The following is a 19,971-nucleotide window of genomic DNA, read 5'->3' on the forward strand; positions in this document are numbered from 1 at the left end:
GTCCCTCAATTTCAGCCAGAAAATACCTGAAATCACAGAAAAACACACAAACTCATAGTAAAGTCCAGAAATGTGAATTTAACATAAAAACTAATAAAAACATCCCTAAAAGTAACTAGATCCTACTAAAAACATACTAAAAACAATGCCAAAAAGCGTATAAATTATCCGCTCATCAGTTATTCAGTCATCAGCTTGTCTTTTTGGATTAATGTTGCTGCCAGAGCCTCTTTCGTTATGGATAGGTAGAGGTATAACATTTCTCCCGTTTTGGGTTTGGAGAGAATGGGGAGTTCCATTAATGCCCTTTTGAAATGTTGGAAGACCTCTTTGCACTCTGGTTTCTATTTAAAATTTATGTCTTTTTTATGAGTTTGAAGAACGGGAGAGCTTTCTATGCCAAAACTCCGAGGAAGTGGGAAAGGATGGCCAGCCAACCGGTCAGCATTTGGACGTCTTTGAGGTTTGCCGAACTTCTCATCTCGAGAATGACTCAGCATTTTTCTGGGTTGGCTTCCACCCCTAACTGCGTGATCATGAAGCCCAAGAATTTCCCAGCCTCCATTCCACACGCACATTTTACCAGGTTGAGCCACATCCGATACTTTCTTAAGGTTTTGAGTATCAGCTTAAGGTTGCTGATGAGTGATAAACCCCAATTTTAGAGTTTATCTTGAGTTGAATTTGGCGGGTTTCATCAATTATTTTCACACTTATTCATATAAATTGCATGCTTTTAAGATTTCTCCTTAATTGTGTCTTATAGTTCAAAACATGCTTCTTAGGCAAAAAAAATGCTAATTTTTAATACTCTCCTATTACCATTCGATGTCGTGATACATTTGTTAAGTGATTTCAGGATCTATAGAGCAATAATGGCTTAGAGGATGGAAAGGAAGCATGCAAAAGTGGAAGGAACATGGAAAATAGAAGTTTTGAGAAGCTGGTTCTCGCGTGTACGCGTGACATTTGCAAAGCTCGACTGACGCGTACGCATAGCTTTCGTGTACCCGTGACATGCAGCGCCTGATCTCATTAGAATTGCATGTGCTAGTGCTTTCTGGACCTTTCTTGGGCCCAAATCAAGCTATTTCTGAAGGAAGAAAGGCCATGAATTGAAGGGGGAAGGAAGGAAACCAAGCATACACACATTAGGACTTAATTTAGCTAATTTTGGTTCTTAGTTCTTCTAGAGAAAGAAATACCTACTTCTCTCTCGGTTTTAGTGCTTTTTGATTGTCTTTTGCTTTAATTTCTTAATTGGACCTTGTTAATTCTTGTTTTATTGTCTTAATTTTAGCTTCTCTAGTTCTAATTTTACTTAATTCCTTTGCTAGTATTATGTTCTTCTCCTTAGTTTTCTCTTATTTCTCATTTTGTGAACCTTGTTAATTTTGAATTCTCATTAATACATTGAGGTTTTTATATGTTATAATTTTAGTTTAGTTGATAGTGTTGATAATTGTTAGTTGGTAGCTTTAATTTTTATTTAATTTTACAATTTAGCTATGTCTTTAACTATTGCACATCATGTGTTTGATGAATTGTTTTCACTAGCTATGGAGTAGTTTTCTACACTCTTGGCCTAGGCTAAGGGAGTTAAGTGACCTTGAGTCATTGGATCTAATTGGATTGATGATTTGGGAACCTTTGTTGGTCAATTTGATACTCATTAACACTAGTCTACTGCTAAGTTAATTAGTAGCTAGGTTGGGACTTATGGATTGATGTTGATCAAGCCTATTTGACATACTTCAAGCATAGAAGTAGACTTGATGGGATTGGCCCTTCATAATTGTTAATATATGGTTATTAGACAAGGATGGTGATCTCAATTCCTATACCTTAGCCAAGAGTTCTTTTGCAATTCATATTTGAAAACCCAAATTTTGATCACTCAATTCTTGTTTTAGTTAGTTTTAGTTGTTTAATTAGTTCTAGGATAGAATTAGATTAATATATTATCTTGTTAGATTGCCATTTACTTGGATATTGCTTTAATTGTCTTGATTTAATTTCTTGCAAATGTCTTTCAACCCTGGATTTTTAACCAACTTTGATACACACTATTGTCCATTCTCTTGTTGATGACCCGGGAGCAATACTCTCTATAAACCCTACTACACAGAGTTTTACGCTTAAGTCGTAAAACAGAGGTGGTGTGGTATTACGACCTCTAAAATAATATATATATATGATTTACATACATACATATATAAATCCATAACCCAAAATACATAGAAGAAACCCTAGTTCTCCATAAACCTCTATGAGGTGCAAAAGTAAAACATATATACCTAAGGAGAGTTTATACATATAGATATAACTACATAGAACAAAATGTAAAATACCAAAAGCCCCACTTCACTGCAGAGAACTCCATACGCCTAGCGAGGTGCCTCTTGACCTGTATCTGAAAAACACTAATATCCATATGGAATGAGAACCGGGAGTTCTCAGTATGGTAATGGTGTCGCATACATAAGATATAAAGTCCCAGAAAAGCCAGTGGCAATCCTAGAACTTCCGGCAATAGATTCAAACTTAAAACTAACATTTGAAACCATAAACAGGGTGAGGTATCTAAGGATTCTAGATTCTATCTCAATTCTAACTTAACCCCTAAGCTCATCGCCTTTCCTCCAATCCCCCCGAAACACTGATGCATAGACAAACAATGTATACAAAGAAAACACTAGTAGTTTATAGTTACAGCAAACAGAACATATAATAGTTAAGCATGAATATCAATTACGCAAACCTAAGAATGCAAAAACAAACAAGTCACTCAAATACATATAATGTATGCCTTTCCTACTGGCCGTGAGCTCACGTGTCGGTTAAATTGCCAGAACACGACACATTCGGTAGCTAACCCGGATATGGTCTCTAGGTTATGCATCTCCAAGAGGAACAAAAACAAAGGAGAATACATTTTCACATCGAAGGAGTGTGCCTTTCCACTTTCTCCTGGGAGAAATACAAAGGAAAGTACCTTTCCACATCGAAGGAGTGTGCCTTTCCACCTTGCAACCAGAGAAGAATGTGGGAAAAACAAAACGAAGGAGTGCGCCTTTCCACCTTTCCCTTTTCCCACATTCACATCACGACAAGAGAAGAAATCCTCCATCCTCAACTTGCCAGCCGATAAAGTTTTCAATTAACTCGCAGGTGGGATTATGATGAGCGGATAATTTATACGCTTTTTGGCATTGTTTTTAGTATGTTTTTAGTATATTTTAGTTAATTTTTATTATATTTTTATTAGTTTTTAATTAAAAATCACATTTCTGGACTTTACTATGAGTTTGTGTATTTTTCTGTGATTTCAGGTATTTTCTGGTTGAAATTGAGGGACCTGAGTAAAAATATGATTCAGAGGCTGAAAAAGGACTGCAGATGCTGTTGGATTCAGACCTCCCTGCACTCGAAGTAGATTTTCTGGAGCTACAGATGCCCAATTGGCGCACTCTTAATTGTTTGGAAAGTAGACATTCTGGGCTTTTCAGAAATATATAATAGTCCATACTTTGCCCAAGATTTGATGGCCCAAACCGGCGTTCCAAGTCAGCATAGAAATTCTGGCGTCAAAACGCCAGAACTGGCAGAAAAGCTGGAGTTAAACGCCCAAACTGGCACAAAAGCTGGCGTTTAACTCCAAGAAAAGTCTCTACACGTGAAAGCTTCAATACTCAGCCCAAGCACACACCAAGTGGGCCCGGAAATGGATTTCTGCATCATTTACTCATTTTTTTAAACCCTAGGTTACTAGTTCTCTATAAATAGGACCTTTTGCTATTGTATTTACAGACTTGGAATCTTTGATTAGTCTTATGCTATCTTAGACCTTTGGGGCTGGCCATTCGGCCATGCCTAGACCTTGTTCTTATGTATTTTCAATGGTAGAGTTTCTACACACCATAGATTAAGGTGCGGAGCTCTGCTGTTCTTCATGAATTAATGCAAAGTACTACTGTTTTTCTATTCAATTCACACCTACTTCTTCTCTAAGATATACACTTGTTCTTCAACTTGATGAATGTGATGATTCGTGACACTCATCATCATTCTCACCTATGAACGCGTGCCTGACAACCACTTCCGTTCTACATGCAATCATGCTTGAATGTGTATCTCTTGGGTTTCTAATCTAAGATTAGAATCTTCGTGGTATAGGCTAGAATTATTGGCGGCCATTCCTGAGGTCCGGAAAGTCTAAACCTTGTCTGTGGTATTCCGAGTAGGATCTGGGAAGGGATGACTGTGACGAGCTTCAAACTCGCGAATGTTGGGCGTGTGACAGACGCAAAAGGATCAAATGATCCTATTCCAACATGATCGAGAACCGACAGATGATTAGCCGTGTGGTGACAGCACATTTGTAACATTTTCACTGAGAGAACGGGAAGTAGCCATTGACAACGGTGATGGCCAACATAAAGCTTGCCATGGAAAGGAGTATGAATGATTGGAAGAAGGCAATAGGAAAGCAGAAGTTTAGGAGAAACAAAGCATCTTCATACGCTTATCTGAAATTCCTACCTATGAATTACATAAGTATCTCTATCTTCATTTTATGTTTTATTCATATTTTAATTATCAATTCTCCATAACCATTTGAATCTGCTTGACTGAGATTTACAAGATGATCATAGCTTGCTTCAAGCCGACAGTCTCTGTGGGATCGACCCTTACTCACGTAAGGTTTATTACTTGGACGACCCAGTGTACTTGCTGGTTAGTTGTGCGGAGTTGTGATAAAGAGTTGAGATTACAATTGTGCGTACCAAGTTGTTGGCGCCATTGATGATCACAATTTCGTGCACCAAGTTTTTGGCGCCGTTGCCGGGGATCGTTTGAGTTTGGACAACTGACGGTTCATCTTGTTGCTTAGATTAGGTAATGTTAATTTATGTTTAAGCTTTTTGCTTCTTATTTTCGAAAAAAAAATTTCAAAAATACAAAAAAAAAATTTCTATTCTGTTCTTCAGAGTTTTTAAGAATGAATTCTAGAGTTTCATGATGATCTGTTGAAGTCTGGCTGGCTGTGAAGCCATGTCTAATCTTTTGGACCGAGGTTTCAACTTATCATCACAAGAGCTTGTTGATTTCTATCAATTTTGCTATTAAGAGTAATGATCTGCTAAAGCTTGGCTGGCCATTGGCCATGTCTAGTGTTTTGGATCGAAGCTTTCACTGAAAGCTTGGCTGGCTAGTAAGCCATGTCTAATTCCTGGACCGGAGTTTTAGACTAACATTGCAATGATTCCTGGAATTCTCATTAAAAATTTTGAATCTCTTTATTTTCCTTTCCATATAATTTTTGAAAAATAAAAAAAATTTATAAAATCATAAAAAAATAAAAAATAATTTATGTTTCTTGTTTGAGTCTAGTGTCTAATTTTAAGTTTGGTGTCAATTGCATGTCTTTCTTCTTCTTGTATTTTTTCGAATATATGTAATATGTTCTTCATTGATCTTCAAGCTGTTCTTGATGATTCCATAGCTCTGATCTTTAATTTCTCTTATTTTGTGTCTTTTGTTGTTTTGCATATGCATTTTCAATTTGTTATAGTCTTTAGTATACAAACTTCTAAGTTTGGTGTCTTGCATGCATTGTTTATTTGATCTTAGTTGCATTCTTTTTATTATTATTTCTCATCATTAAAAATTCAAATTTTTTTTTTCAAAATTGTGTCTTTTCAAGTCAATAACACAGAGAATTGAAAATTCAGAACATTCAGCAGAGGAATTACACGGAAAAAGCTGGGCGTTCAAAACGCCCAGTGAAGAAGGAAAACTGGCATTTAAACGCCAGCCAGGGTACCTGGCTGGGCGTTAAACGCCCAAAAAGGTAGCATTTTGGGCGTTAAACGCCAGAATGGATGCCATTCTGGGCATTTAACGCCTGGAGGACACTAGAGGGAAGATTTTGTTTTTAATTCAAATCTTTTTCAAGTTTTCATAATTTTTCAAAATCAAATCTTTTTCAAATCATATCTTTTCAATCATATCCTTTCAAAATCAATTTCTTTCCATTTTTTATTATTATTACTATTTTTGAAAATATTTGTTACAATTAATAATTTAATTCAAAATTTTCTAGTTGTTACTTGCTTATTAAGAAAGGATCATATTTTAAATTCTAGAATCATATCTTTTAATTTCTTGTTAGTCAAATAATCAACTTTAATTTTAAAACTTTTCTTTTTTAAATTCTCAATTCATATCTTTTCAATCACATCTTTTTCAAAGTTAAGTTTCAATCATATCTCCTTGATTTCTAATTTCAAAATCTTTTTTCAAAAATCACTTAATTTCTTTCCCAATCTTGATTTTCGAAAATCATCAATCAAAATTTCAAATTTTTTTTATTATTTCAAAATCTTTTTAATTTATTTTCGAAAATTCTTCCCCTCTTCTCACATCCTTCTATTTAAAGGACTAACACCTCTCCATTATCAACAATTCGAACTCTATCTCTCTTGATAAGTTCGAATTCTCTCTTCTCTACCTCATCCTTCTATTTTTATTTTCCTCTGACACCTCAAGGAATCTCCATACTATGACATAGATGATTCCATATTTTCTTCTACTCTCTTTTCATATGAGCAGGAGCAAGGACAAAGGCATTCTTGTTGAAGCTGATCCTGAACCTGAAAGGACCTTGAAGAGAAAGCTAAGAGAAGCTAAAGTACAACTCTCTATAGAGGACCTAACAGAACTTTTCAAACAAGAAGAAGCCATGGCAGCCGAAAACAACAACAATGCCAACAATGCAAGGAAGGTGCTTGGTGACTTTACTGCACCTACTCCTGACTTCTATGGGAGAAGAATCTCAATCCCTGCCATTGGAGCAAACAACTTTGATCTTAAGCCTCAATTAGTTTCTCTGATGCAACAGAATTGCAAGTTTCATAGACTTCTATTGGAAGATCCTCATCAGTTCTTAGCTGAATTCTTGCAAATCTGTGACACTGTCAAGACCAATGGGGTTGATCCCGAGGTCTACAAGCTTATGCTTTTTCCCTTTGCTGTAAGAGACAGAGCTAGAACATGGTTGGATTCACAACCTAAAGAAAGCCTGAACTCTTGGGAAAAGCTAGTCAATGCCTTCTTGGCAAAGTTCTTTCCACCTCAAAAATTGAGCAAGCTTAGAGTGGAAGTCCAAACCTTCAGACAGAAGGAAGGTGAATCCCTCTATGAAGCTTGGGAAAGATACAAACAATTGATTAGAAGGTGTCCTTCTGAGATTCTTTCAGAATGGAGCATCATAGGTATTTTCTATGATGGTCTATCTGAACTGTCCAAGATGTCATTGGACAGCTTTGCTGGAGGATCTCTTCATCTGAAGAAGACGCCTGCAGAAGCTCAGGAACTCATTGAAATGGTTGCAAATAACCAATTCATGTACACTTCTGAAAGGAATCCTGTGAATAATGGGACAAATCAGAAGAAAAGAGTTCTTGAAATTGATACTCTGAATGCCATATTGGCTCAAAACAAAATATTGACTCATCAAGTCAATATGATTTCTCAGAGTCTGAATGGATTGCAAGCTGCATCCAACAGTACTAAAGAAGCATCTTCTGAAGAAGAAGCTTATGATCCTGAGAATCCTGCAATGGCAGAGGTGAATTACATGGGAGAATCCTATGGAAATACCTATAATCCTTCATGGAGAAATCATCCTAATCTCTCATGGAAGGACCAACAGAAGCCTCAATAAGGCTTCAACAATAATGATGGAAGAAATAGGTTTAGCAATAGCAAGCCTTTTCTATCATCTTCTCAGCAACAGACAGAGAATTCTGAACAGAACCATTCTGGCCTGGCAACCATGGTCTCTGATCTATCTAAGACCACACTAAGTTTCATGAATGAAACAAGGTCCTCCATTAGAAATTTGGAGGCACAGGTGGGTCAGCTGAGTAAGAAGATTACGAAAACTCCTCCTAGCACTCTCCCAAGCAATATAGAAGAGAATCCCAAAAGAGAGTGCAAGGCCATAACCTTACTTGGTGTGGCCGAACCTGGAGAGATTGAAAAGGCAGTGATTCCCAATGAGGAAGACCTCAGGGAACGTCCACTGACCAGTAAGAAGTTTCCCTTTGAGGAACCAAAGGAATCTGAGGCTCATACAGAAATCATAGAGATTCCTTTGAACTTTCTGTTACCATTCATGAGCTCTGATGAATATTCCTCCTCTGAAGAGGATGAAAATGTCACTGAAGAGCAAGTTGCTAAGTACCTTGGAAGACCCTTCCTAGCCACAGCAAAAGCTATGATTGATGTTGACAGAGGAGAATTGGTCCTTCAATTGAATGGGGACTACCTTGTGTTTAAGGCTCAAGGATCTCCTTCTATAACTATGGAGAGGAAGCATGAAAAGCTTCTCTCAATACAGAGTCAAACAAAACCCCCACATTTAAACTCTAAGTTTGGTGTTGGGAGGCCATAATCAAACTCTAAGTTTGGTGTTGAGAGGCCACAACCAAACTCTAAGTTTGGTGTTGAGAGGCTGCAACCCTGCTCTGATTATCTGTGAGGCTCCATGAGAGCTCACTGTCAAGCTATTGACATTAAAGAAGCGCTTATTGGGAGGCAACCCAATTTTATTTAATTATATCTATTTATTCTCCATTGTCATTTTATGTTTTCTGTAGGTTGATGATCATGTGAAGTCACAAAAATAACTGAAAAAGCAAAAACAAAATGAAAAATAGTATTAAAAATAGCACACCCTGGAGGAGAAGCTTACTGGCATTTAAACGCCAGAATTGCACTCTAAGGGCATTTTGCACGCCTAATTTGTGCAGGGATGAGAAATCCTTGACACCTCAGGATCTGTGGACCCCACAGGATCCCCACCAACCTCAACTCAGTCTCTCTAACTTCTTCACACCTTTTCATAATACTCTTCCCTAAATAACCTCCATTACTCCTCCAAAACCATCATATAACCCACCTACACCCACCCACTAAAATTCAAACCATCACTCCTTCCTTTCCACATCATAACCACCTAAAACCCCCTTGGCCGAACAATTCACACACCTCCATCTCCTCTATCTCTTCTTCTTCTCCTCCTTTCTTTATTCTTTTGCTCGAGGACGAGCAAACCTTTTAAGTTTGGTGTGGAAAAGCTCAGCTTTTTTATTTTTTCATAACCATTTATGGCACCAAAGGCCGGAGAATCCTCTAGAAAGAGGAAAGGAAAGGCAATTGCTTCCACCCTTGAGACATGGGAGATAGAGAGATTCATCTCAAAGGTACATCAAGACCACTTCTATGAAGACGTGGCCAAGAAGAAAGTGATCCCCGAGGTCCCTTTCAAGCTTAAAAAGGGTGAATATCCGGAGATCCGACATGAGATTCAAAGAAGAGGTTGGGAAGTTCTCACAAACCCCATTCAACAAGTCGGAATCTTAATGGTTCAAGAGTTCTATGCCAATGCATGAATCACCAAGAACCATGATCAAAGTGTGAACTCGGATCCAAAGAATTGGCTTACAATGGTTCGGGGGAAATACTTAGATTTCAGTCCGGAAAATGTAAGGTTGGCATTCAACTTGCCAATGATGTAAGGAGATGCACACCCCTACACTAGAAGGGTCAACTTTGATCAAAGGTTGGACCAAGTCCTCATAGACATTTGTGAAGAGGGCGCTCAATGGAAGAGAGATTCAAGAGAAAAGCCGGTTCAACTAAGAAGGCATGACCTCAAGCCCGTGGCTAGGGGATGGTTGGAGTTCATCCAACGCTCAATCATTCCCACTAGCAACTGGTCTGAAGTTACTATAGACCGGGCTATCATGATCCATAGCATCATGATTAGAGAGGAAGTAGAAGTTCATGAGGTTATATCCCTAGAACTCTACAAGGTGGCAGACAAGTCCTCTACTTTGTCAAGGTTAACCTTCCCTCATCTTATTTGTCACCTTTGCAATTCAGCTAGAATTGACATAGAGGAAGACATCCTCATTGATGAGGACAAGCCCATCACTAAGAAAAGGATGGAGCAAACAAGATATCCTACTCATGGACAAGAGCATGAGGAAATTCCTCATCATGAAATCCCTGAGATACCTCAAGGGATGCATTTTCCTCCACAAAACTATTGGGAGCAAATCAACACCTCCCTAGGAGAATTAAGTTCCAATATGGGACAACTAAGGGTGGAACACCAAGAGCATTCCACCTTTCTTAAATAAAAAGTGTTTTTAATTGCAAAAAGAAAAAGAAGTACATGAATTTCGAATTTTAAAGCAGTTTAGTTATTTTGATGTGGTGGCAATACTTTTGTCTTTCTGAATGAATGCTTGAACAGTGCATATTTTTTTTGAATTTGTTATTTATGAATGCTAAACATGTTGGCTCTTGAAAGAATAATGGGAAAGGAGAAATGTTATTGATAATCTGAAAAATTATAAAAATGATTCTTGAAGCAAGAAAAAGCAGTGAAAAGCTTGCAGAAAAAAATATATATGCGAAAAAAAAGAGAGAAAGAAAAAGCAAGCAGAAAAAGCCAATAGCCCTTTAAACCAACAGGCAAGGGTAAAATAAAAAGGATCCAAGGCTTTGAGCATCAGTGGATAGGAGGGCCCACAGGAATGAAATCCTGGCCTAAGCGGCTAAACCAAGTTGTCCCTAACCATGTGCTTGTGGCGTGAAGGTGTCAAGTGAAAACTTGAGACTGAGCGGTTAAAATCGTGGTCCAAAGAAAAAAGAGTGTGCTTAAGAGCTCTGGACACCTCTAATTGGGGACTCTAGCAAAGCTGAGTCACAATCTGAAAAGGTTCGCCCAGTTATGTGTCTGTGGCATTTATGTATCCGGTGGTAATACTGGAAAACAAAATGCTTAGGATCACAGCCAAGACTCATAAAGTAGCTGTGTTCAAAAATCAACATACTGAACTAGGAGAATCAATAACACTATCTAAATTCTGAGTTCCTATAGATGCCAATCATTCTGAACTTCAAAGGATAAAGTGAGATGCCAAAACTGTTCAGAAGCAAAAAGCTAATAGCCCCGCTCATTTAATTAAGACTGATCTTCATAGATGTTTTTGGAATTCATTGAATATTCTATTCTTTTTATCCTATTTGATTTTCAGTTGCTTGGGGACAAGCAACAATTTAAGTTTGGTGTTGTGATGAGCGGATGATTTATACGCTTTTTGGCATTATTTTTAGTATGTTTTTAGTATATTTTAGTTAACTTTTATTATATTTTTATTAGTTTTTAATTAAAAATCACATTTCTAGACTTTACTATGAGTTTGTGTATTTTTCTGTGATTTCAGGTATTTTCTGGCTGAAATTGAGGGACCTGAGCAAAAATTTGATTCAGAGGCTGAAAAAGGACTGCAGCTGCTGTTGGATTCTGACTTCCCTTCACTCAAAGTAGATTTTCTGGAGCTACAGAAGCCCAATTGGCGCGCTCTCAATTGCGTTAAAAGGTAGACATTTATATAATAGTCCATACTTTGCCCAAGATTTGATGGCCCAAACTGGCGTTCCAAGTCAGCATAGAAATTCGGCGTCAAAACGCCAGAACTGGCAGAAAAGCTGGAGTTAAACGCCCAAACTGGCACAAAAGCTGGCGTTTAACTCCAAGAAAAGTCTCTACACGTGAAAGCTTCAATACTCAACCCAAGCACACACCAAGTGGGCCCGGAAGTGGATTTCTGCATCATTTACTCATTTCTGTAAACCCTAGGTTACTAGTTCTTTATAAATAGGACCTTTTGCTATTGTATTTACAGACTTGGAATCTTTGATTAGTCTTATGCTATCTTAGACCTTTGGGGCTGGCCATTCGGCTATTCCTAGACCTTGTTCTTATGTATTTTCAATGGTAGAGTTTCTACAAACGATAGATTAAGGTGTGGAGCTACGCTGTTCTTCATGAATTAATGCAAAGTACTACTGTTTTTCTATTCAATTCACGCCTACTTCTTCCCTAAGATATACACTCGTTCTTCAACTTGATGAATGTGATGATCCATGACACTCATCATCATTCTCACCTATGAACGCATGCCTGACAACCACTTCCGTTCTACATGCAATCAAGCTTGAATGTGTATCTCTTGGGTTTCTAATCTAAGATTAGAACCTTCGTGGTATAGGCTAGAATTATTGGCGGCCATTCCTGAGGTCCGAAAAGTCTAAACCTTGTCTATGGTATTCCGAGTAGGATTTGGGAAGGGATGACTGTGACGAGCTTCAAACTCGCGAGTGTTGGGCATGTGACAGACGCAAAAGGATCAAATGATCCTATTCCAACATGATCGAGAACCGACAGATGATTACCCGTGCGGTGACAGCACATTTGGAACATTTTCACTGAGAGGACGGGAAGTAGCCATTTACAACGGTGATGGCCAACATAAAGCTTGCCATGGAAAGGAGTATGAATGATTGGAAGAAGGCAATAGGAAAGCAGAAGTTTAGGAGGAACAAAGCATCTTCATACGCTTATCTGAAATTCCTACCTATGAATTACATAAGTATCTCTATCTTTATTTTATGTTTTATTCATATTTTAATTATCAATTCTCCATAACCATTTGAATTCACCTGACTGAGATTTACAAGATGACCATAGCTTGCTTCAAGCCGACAGTCTTCGTGGGATCGACCCTTACTCACGTATGGTTTATTACTTGGACGACCCAGTGCACTTGCTGGTTAGTTGTGCGGAGTTGTGATAAAGAGTTGAGATTACAATTGTGCGTACCAAGTTGTTGGCGCCATTGATGATCACAATTTTGTGCACCAGATTACACCCAAATCTTGCCACCTCGGCCATTCTGGCCATACATAGTCAGCGCCGATCTCAACATTCACCTCTCAATTTAATCACATCATAATTTCAAACCTTATCATTCTCAATCCTATCATTAATCATACATCATCATCAATCTTGCACATCCTCAACCATAATTTATTTCTTCAAACATTTCTCTACTTCTAAGTTAATACCCTTTCATAGTTCAACCCCCTTCACTATCATTACAACTCAATTCTAGGGTCCTAGAAAGTAAGAATAGAGGTTTAGAGGTTCGAAATTTGGTTTTAAAACAAAAAAATACACTTTGCTAAAAACTGGGGGTCACGCATACGTGTGGGCCATGCGTACACGTGGGTGCATTTTTCCTTGCTCGTGTACGTGAGTTACCAAACCCGAAAGGGTTGGTCATGTCGCGTGCAGGTGGTCACATACGCAAGTTCTGCAGAGTGGGTAAAAATACTAAGTGCTGCAGAATTTCAGTTTTGCACACCGAACTTCCATCGCCCATAACTTTTTCGTTTTAAAATATTTTTCATCTATTCTTCAAACGGTGCGAACTTCACGGACCCAAGTTTCATATAAAACAATTTGAAATAATTTGGTGGTCCAGAAGCCGAGTTATGGCTCACCGAAATTTGGTGAAAAATCATATTTTCACCAAAGTCCTCAAACCTTTATTTTCATCAAATCACAACTCAAAACCAACTTTCTATGCTTATAAACAGCACCAAAACATACCATATTACAGCAACACCGCCCCACATCCTTCCACAACCAATCATACCTCAATTTTTAAACAATCTCTTACAAATCCATCAAGCTCAACTTCAATAATCAACAAAATCTCATATTCAAGGATTTCATAATCAATACCACCTTATATTCAAACATTAATATATTACTATCATTCATTCAATTTATCATCTCATCAATTATCCACCACATTCATATCATTAGCCAACACCCATTTATCCACAACCAAACTCAACACACATTGTATTAACCAAAGTCACTAAACATGCATCAAACATATAATTCAACTTATCCTATGTCGTCTAGCCGAAGTTTTCACGACACCGTATATATTATATGCGAAAAATCAAAATCATACTTTGGTTGATTTCCTCGTATAGCCCAAAGAGGCTCAAGGTCATCGATCCTCAAAATTACATAGCCCCAAGGTCACTCGAACAAAATTCAGCCACCAAGATACCCAATTCAAGCTTACAATCTCTTCAAGAGTGTTCCACAAGAACATATTCACTACCTAATACACATTACCACATCCATATACCAAATTTCAATACCCAACACACAATAGTCCAAGAACCCACAAGGTTTAGAGAGCCCTTACCTCACCCATGCCTCAATTGAACAACACCCGTTAATCCATCAAGTTAATTTGACCCTAGAACATCAATTTAACCAAAATCTCAACATCCAATTCATAGAATTTTCGGAAATTAGGGAAGGAAAAACTGAGATTGAAGCTGATACTTCCTTACCAAATTAAGTATCGGGCTTTGTAGAGCTCAACGCTGCAGACGCGTGGCCGTAAATGGTTTGGCGATCAGAGATCAGAGCGAGTAGTTATGGAAGATGGAATCAAGACCAAGGGTTTACAAACTTCTCCTCCCCCTTGGCTGAGTTCTTCAGCATTTTGTATGAAGAAGAAAGAGATTGAGCTAAAGCTCATTTAATTAGGTGAGCTTGTTGGGCCCGGTTTGGCCCGTTTGGCCAAATCTCTGGCCAAATCCTTTAAAATTAGTATCAAAATTATTGTTTTAATTAACTCTATCTCATTAAGCTATAAAATTCATATTTATACTTTTTTAAATAATAATTAATTTATTGGTTAATTATTTACTAATCTTGCGGGTTTTACACTCTCGGTTAATTTTTATTGCGTTGAACTTGTGATAACCAAATTAAACTTTGATTGAGAGCTAGTTGTCAGTTTGGAATTACACTTGCAACGCAATTCTCATTTATAAATTCTAGACTTATGATAGCCCTCTATCAAGTTTTAGCGTCGTTGCCGGGGAATAGTTGCAATGTGTTTCTTAATGTTGGTTATGTGAATATGTAAATATTGTACATAGTTTACTTGTTTTAGTTTGTTTTTATTTTAAGTCTTTTTAATGCATGAGCTTATGGTTTCCAAGTTGAATGACTCTGTCACAACCGGATCCTAGTTTAGCCGAATTTGATCCTGAACTTGAAAGAACTTTACTTCATATTCGGCAAGCTAGACGTCGGTTGGATTATACGGCTAGTGCATCGGCCTCTTTTGAGGGACCCTCCGAAATACTAGTTCAATCCGAGAGCGATTTAGAATCTTCGTGCAATAAAGAAACATCTTATTCCTCTGTTGGGACTGTTGACATACCCTTGAGAACTACAGGTGACAATCATATGGCGGAACCTCGAATGATTACCTTACATGAGCAAGGAGCATCAGATCTTGTTCTTCAACCACTACATTTATGGTATCTGAATTTAGATGCTAATTTTAAATTGAAGAATAGTTTGATCAATATGTTGCCTAAGTATCATGGATTGCTGGGCCAAGATCCTATTAGACACTTGAGGGATTTCCAAGTGGCTTGTTCTACTGCTAGGAGACATGGCTCTGACGAAATTTCAGTTATGGTCTTTGCTTTTCCCTTCTCTCTTGAGGGACTAGCAAAGGAATGGTTTTATTCTCAACCTGACGAAGTGGTTACCAATTGGGATTCATTGAGAAGGGAGTTCTTGGACAAATTCTTTCCTCTAGAAAGAATTGATTACATCCGGAAGGAAATCTCTCGCATTATGCAAAGGGACCAAGAGTCACTTCATGAGTATTAGACTCGTTTCAAGAGATTGCTAGAGTCTTGTCCTCATCATAGGATGGATGACCATTTGCTTATTAGTTACTTTTGTGGAGACCTTTGTGCACAAGACAAAAGGCTCCTTGATGTATCTAGTGGTGGCTCTCTTATTAAATATAAGACGGCAGATGAAGCATGGAGATTGATCAATGATGTTGCCGAAACTACTCAAAATGCTAGAGTGAGAAACAACCCTCCAAAGAGTGTGACAGAAGTGTCTTATTCTGATTCGGTGTTGACCAAGGTACTTGGGGAGATGGCTACTCTTCTCAAGGAAATTCATCCCAAAAATTATCTTCATCCATCCAAGCCATTCAAGCTCACCTCAAATCCTACAAATTGAGGGACCTCCAAGGGTGTGTGGTGTGTATTCTTGCACTTCAGACTACACCAATCAATGTCCTCAAATTCAAGGAGATTATACTCTTGTGGTAGCTAACCCTTACAACAACCGTTCTTCATACTACCCTCAAAATCAAGGCAATTACTCTCATGGCAATAATTATAACTAAGGGTGGCAGAATAACTCTCAAGGGAATAACTACAATCAAAGGTAGAATTAAGGGCCATCCAACCCTCCTTCTCAATACCAACACAATTACCAATCCTCTTCTCAACCACCATTTAGCAACAACTCTTACCAAGGCAACCAAAATCACCAGGGCCAACCCAACAATCAAAGATACCAACCACACCATCAAAGACAACAAGCCCTTACCAACCAACCTTCTTCTTCTTCCATAAATCAACCACCTAATAAGGATGATTTCCATCCATTCTTCCAAGAGCAAGAGAGGCTTCAGTCTATTATAGAGAAAAATGAAGAGAACAATAGGACCCTTAGCACCTGTTCCGAAGGTTACCTGAAACTGAAGGTCGATCTCGGATGAGATCTGTTGTGGTGGCCGGAGCTGTCGTATCCGACTTGTTGGATCTCGTGGTGCTGCTGATTCCTTGCTCACCGGAGGGGCGTGGTACCTGCAAGAGACTCCGATGCTTAAGTTAGCATGGGCTTTAAGCAAGTTTTTTGTAGAATTAGAGTATGAGTTATACCTGGGTGCTACAGTGTATTTATAGTAGCGGAGAGTGACCTTTCTTCAAGATAAGTTAGTTTATCTTATCTTATCTTTGTGTGAAGTCATCTTATCTTTAAGGGGAACCACCTTTATCTTTCTAGGCTTTGGCTACCTTTAGATTGGGCTGTGTTCCTTCGTTTGGGCTTGCTTTGGGCTCCTCTGGCGATTTGGCCGAACTCTTTAAAGGAGAGGTCGGGGCAACCCAACCTAAAGAGGTTAGTCACTTTTGTCTTCAATCAGCCCGGGTCGCATAGCTCGACCCAGGGTATGAACAGCACCCAAGTTGGGAATTTGACAAACCAAATAGCCAATATGCTCTCTAGAATGCCCTTGCCTCCTTCTACTCATACCTCCCAAGCTTCTAGCTCTTCTAGCCTTCCTTCTCAACCCCTCCCAAATCCAAAGGGTAGTATCAATGCAATTACCTTGAGGAGCGGTGCAACACTTAAAGAAGTTGAGCCTAAGCCTATCATTTTGATAGACGATGTTCCTAATGTAGAAGTTAATGAAATAGTGGAGTTAAATGAAGATGAAAAGGAGGAAGTTGCAAAGGAAGAAGAAGAACAATTGAAAGCCAAGAAACCAAAAAAGAAGAACAACTTATAGGAACAAATTCCTATACCTTTCCTGACGGTAACCAAGAAGGCCAAGAAGCATGAGGAGCTTGATCCTAATATGGTGCAAATTTTCAAGAATGTCGAGATAGCTATTCTACTCATTGACGCTATACATCAAGTTCCAAAGCATGCTAAATTTTTTAAGGATGTGTGCACTCACAAAGAGAAGATTGGTGGGTTAGGAATGAATCTAGTAGGTAATTCTGTTTCTTCTGTGATGGGAGACTTTCCTGAAAAATACAGTGATCCCAATCCTTGCATGGTATCTTGTATGATTGGTGGAATTCAACTTATGGATTTCATGTGTGACTTAGAGTCGTGTGTGAGTATCATGCCACTCTCGGTTTATGAGAAGTTGAACCTTGCACCTTTGAAGCGATCCGGAGCTAGATTCGTGCTAGCCGATAAAAGTATAATTTTGGTTGTAGGCATTGCCGAGAATGTGTTGGTGAGAATTCAAGACTTAATTTTTCCATTGGATTCCATATCCTAGAGACACCTCCCATTGACTCGGATAAACCATCTTCTATCTTACTTGGGAGACCATTCTTAAAGACATCCTAGTTTAAACTGGACGTATTTTCTGGGGTCTATTCGTTTGAAGCCAAAGGAAAAGTTGTAAAGTTTAAATTGGAGGAATTCATGAGGCAACCACTAGAGGTGCATTCTATTTTTGGTTGTGACATCGTTAAAGATGATATAGTTGAAGTTCACTTTGGAAGTGATGATGAGATAAATGTTAGTAAAGGCTTGAGTATAAGAGGACTTGGCAAAGAAGAGGAAAATGATCCACAACTTCCATGTTATCAAGAAAACAAGGCACCCAATCATGGTTCAATTGACAAGTGGAAGTATCTTCCATTGAAGGACACTCTTACCAAGGGGAACAAGAAGGATAAGATGGACATTCTTGAGGATGTCCCAAGGAGATAAACATAAGCTCATGACCGTCCAACATAAGGACGTTAAAGAAAAGTGATCGGTGGGAGACACCCCTCCATAGTATGATTTTCCTTGTGTATAGCTTCTTTCACCTAGTTTTTAACTCTTTGATTGAATTTCTTGAGTTTGTTTAGATGTGCTTGAATTATGATTGTTTTATGAGGCTTTCATTGTTGTTAGCTTGGTTATTTTGGCTATTTTGGTTAGTACCATTGAATTCTAGGTGTTTTTGTGCAATTTTGCTTGCATAGATGTCAAAATTGTGCTATACTTGCTTTACTTTATGTTCTAAAAAAAAAGAGAGAGAATGTCCCGCGTACCCGTGACCTATGCGTACGCGTGACCCCAAAATTTGACCATGCATCAATTGTGTGTGGACTATGCCACCGCATGGCCTGGATAAAGAGTTGTACTAGGACCACGCAGGTACTATGCAATGAGCACGAGCACCAGTCACGCATACGTACGCGTCGCACCGTCAACTTTGATAATGCGTTTGCCATGATGGAACTGTGCTACCGCATGGCCTGGACATAGAGTTGTGCCAGGACGATGTGGGTACTGTGCAATGGGCACGACTACACATCACGCGTATGCGTGACTGACTCGTACACGTCACCTCCTATTTTTCCATGATCCGCGTTCGCGTGACCCACGCGTACGCGTTGCCTTCGCGCCCTCACCTGCAGGGTGCGATACCCTGTTTCTTTCCCTCCCACACCTTTGTTTGTTTCTTTCTTTCTTTTTCTTCCTTCCTTCCTTCCATTACCGGCGCTTCCACCACTGGCGCCACCACTACCAGCGGTCTCACCTCCTCTCTTCTCTCCCCTCTCCTCATTCTTCTCCTCCTATTCTCACTTGCAATTCTCCCCATCTTCTTCTTCCTCTTTTCAAGGTCTCATTTCTCAATCTCTTTTACTCTCTAATTTTCTTTTGATTGTTATATTTGAATACTTAATTGTTATTAGTTGCATATTTCTTTTGTTCTTTGTAGCTTTCTTATTTCTTTTTCCTAGGCTTGCTATTCTTACATTGGTGTTGGATTTTCAAATTCAATTTTTGTGGATTTAGTGGATTGTTTTGGTGCCTCTTGAATTTTTTCTATTGTTTGGTGATGCTATGGTATTTAGCATGTCATTTTGGGTGCACTATACACTTGGTTATGTCAAGTTGCTTGTTGTCATAACATGCACACCAAGTGTTTGTGAAAAAGAACCAATGAGACTTTGCTTCATTTTTGGTCTTATTCTTTCAACTCATTGCTTCTTTTTCATAACACTTGCATCCTTGTGCATTGATCCGATTTTCTACTCTTTTTTATGATCAAATTTTATTGTTTATAGCTTGCTATCCTTGTAACATCATACAAGAATTAGTGGTTTAATCCTCTCTAACTCCATATTCTCCATTTTTTGTGCTTCACTGTCTTGGAGTTAGTTTGAGATCGTACTTTTCTCATGTCCTAACTAATCTTGCATGTGTTCATCATTGTTGACATTGATGCTTGAGATTACTTTTTTCATACTTTATACTTATGTACTTCTTTCACTCTTGCATCAAGTGCTAGTGATATTCCTTAATGCTTTTGTGAATTTCTCACTTACATGTTATAGCTACCATGTACTTGAGACCCCTTACTCTTGTTTGGCATTATTTCTCGCTTG

The sequence above is a fragment of the Arachis ipaensis genome, chromosome B09 (assembly GCF_000816755.2).
Source record: "Arachis ipaensis cultivar K30076 chromosome B09, Araip1.1, whole genome shotgun sequence".
NCBI lineage: Eukaryota > Viridiplantae > Streptophyta > Magnoliopsida > Fabales > Fabaceae > Arachis > Arachis ipaensis.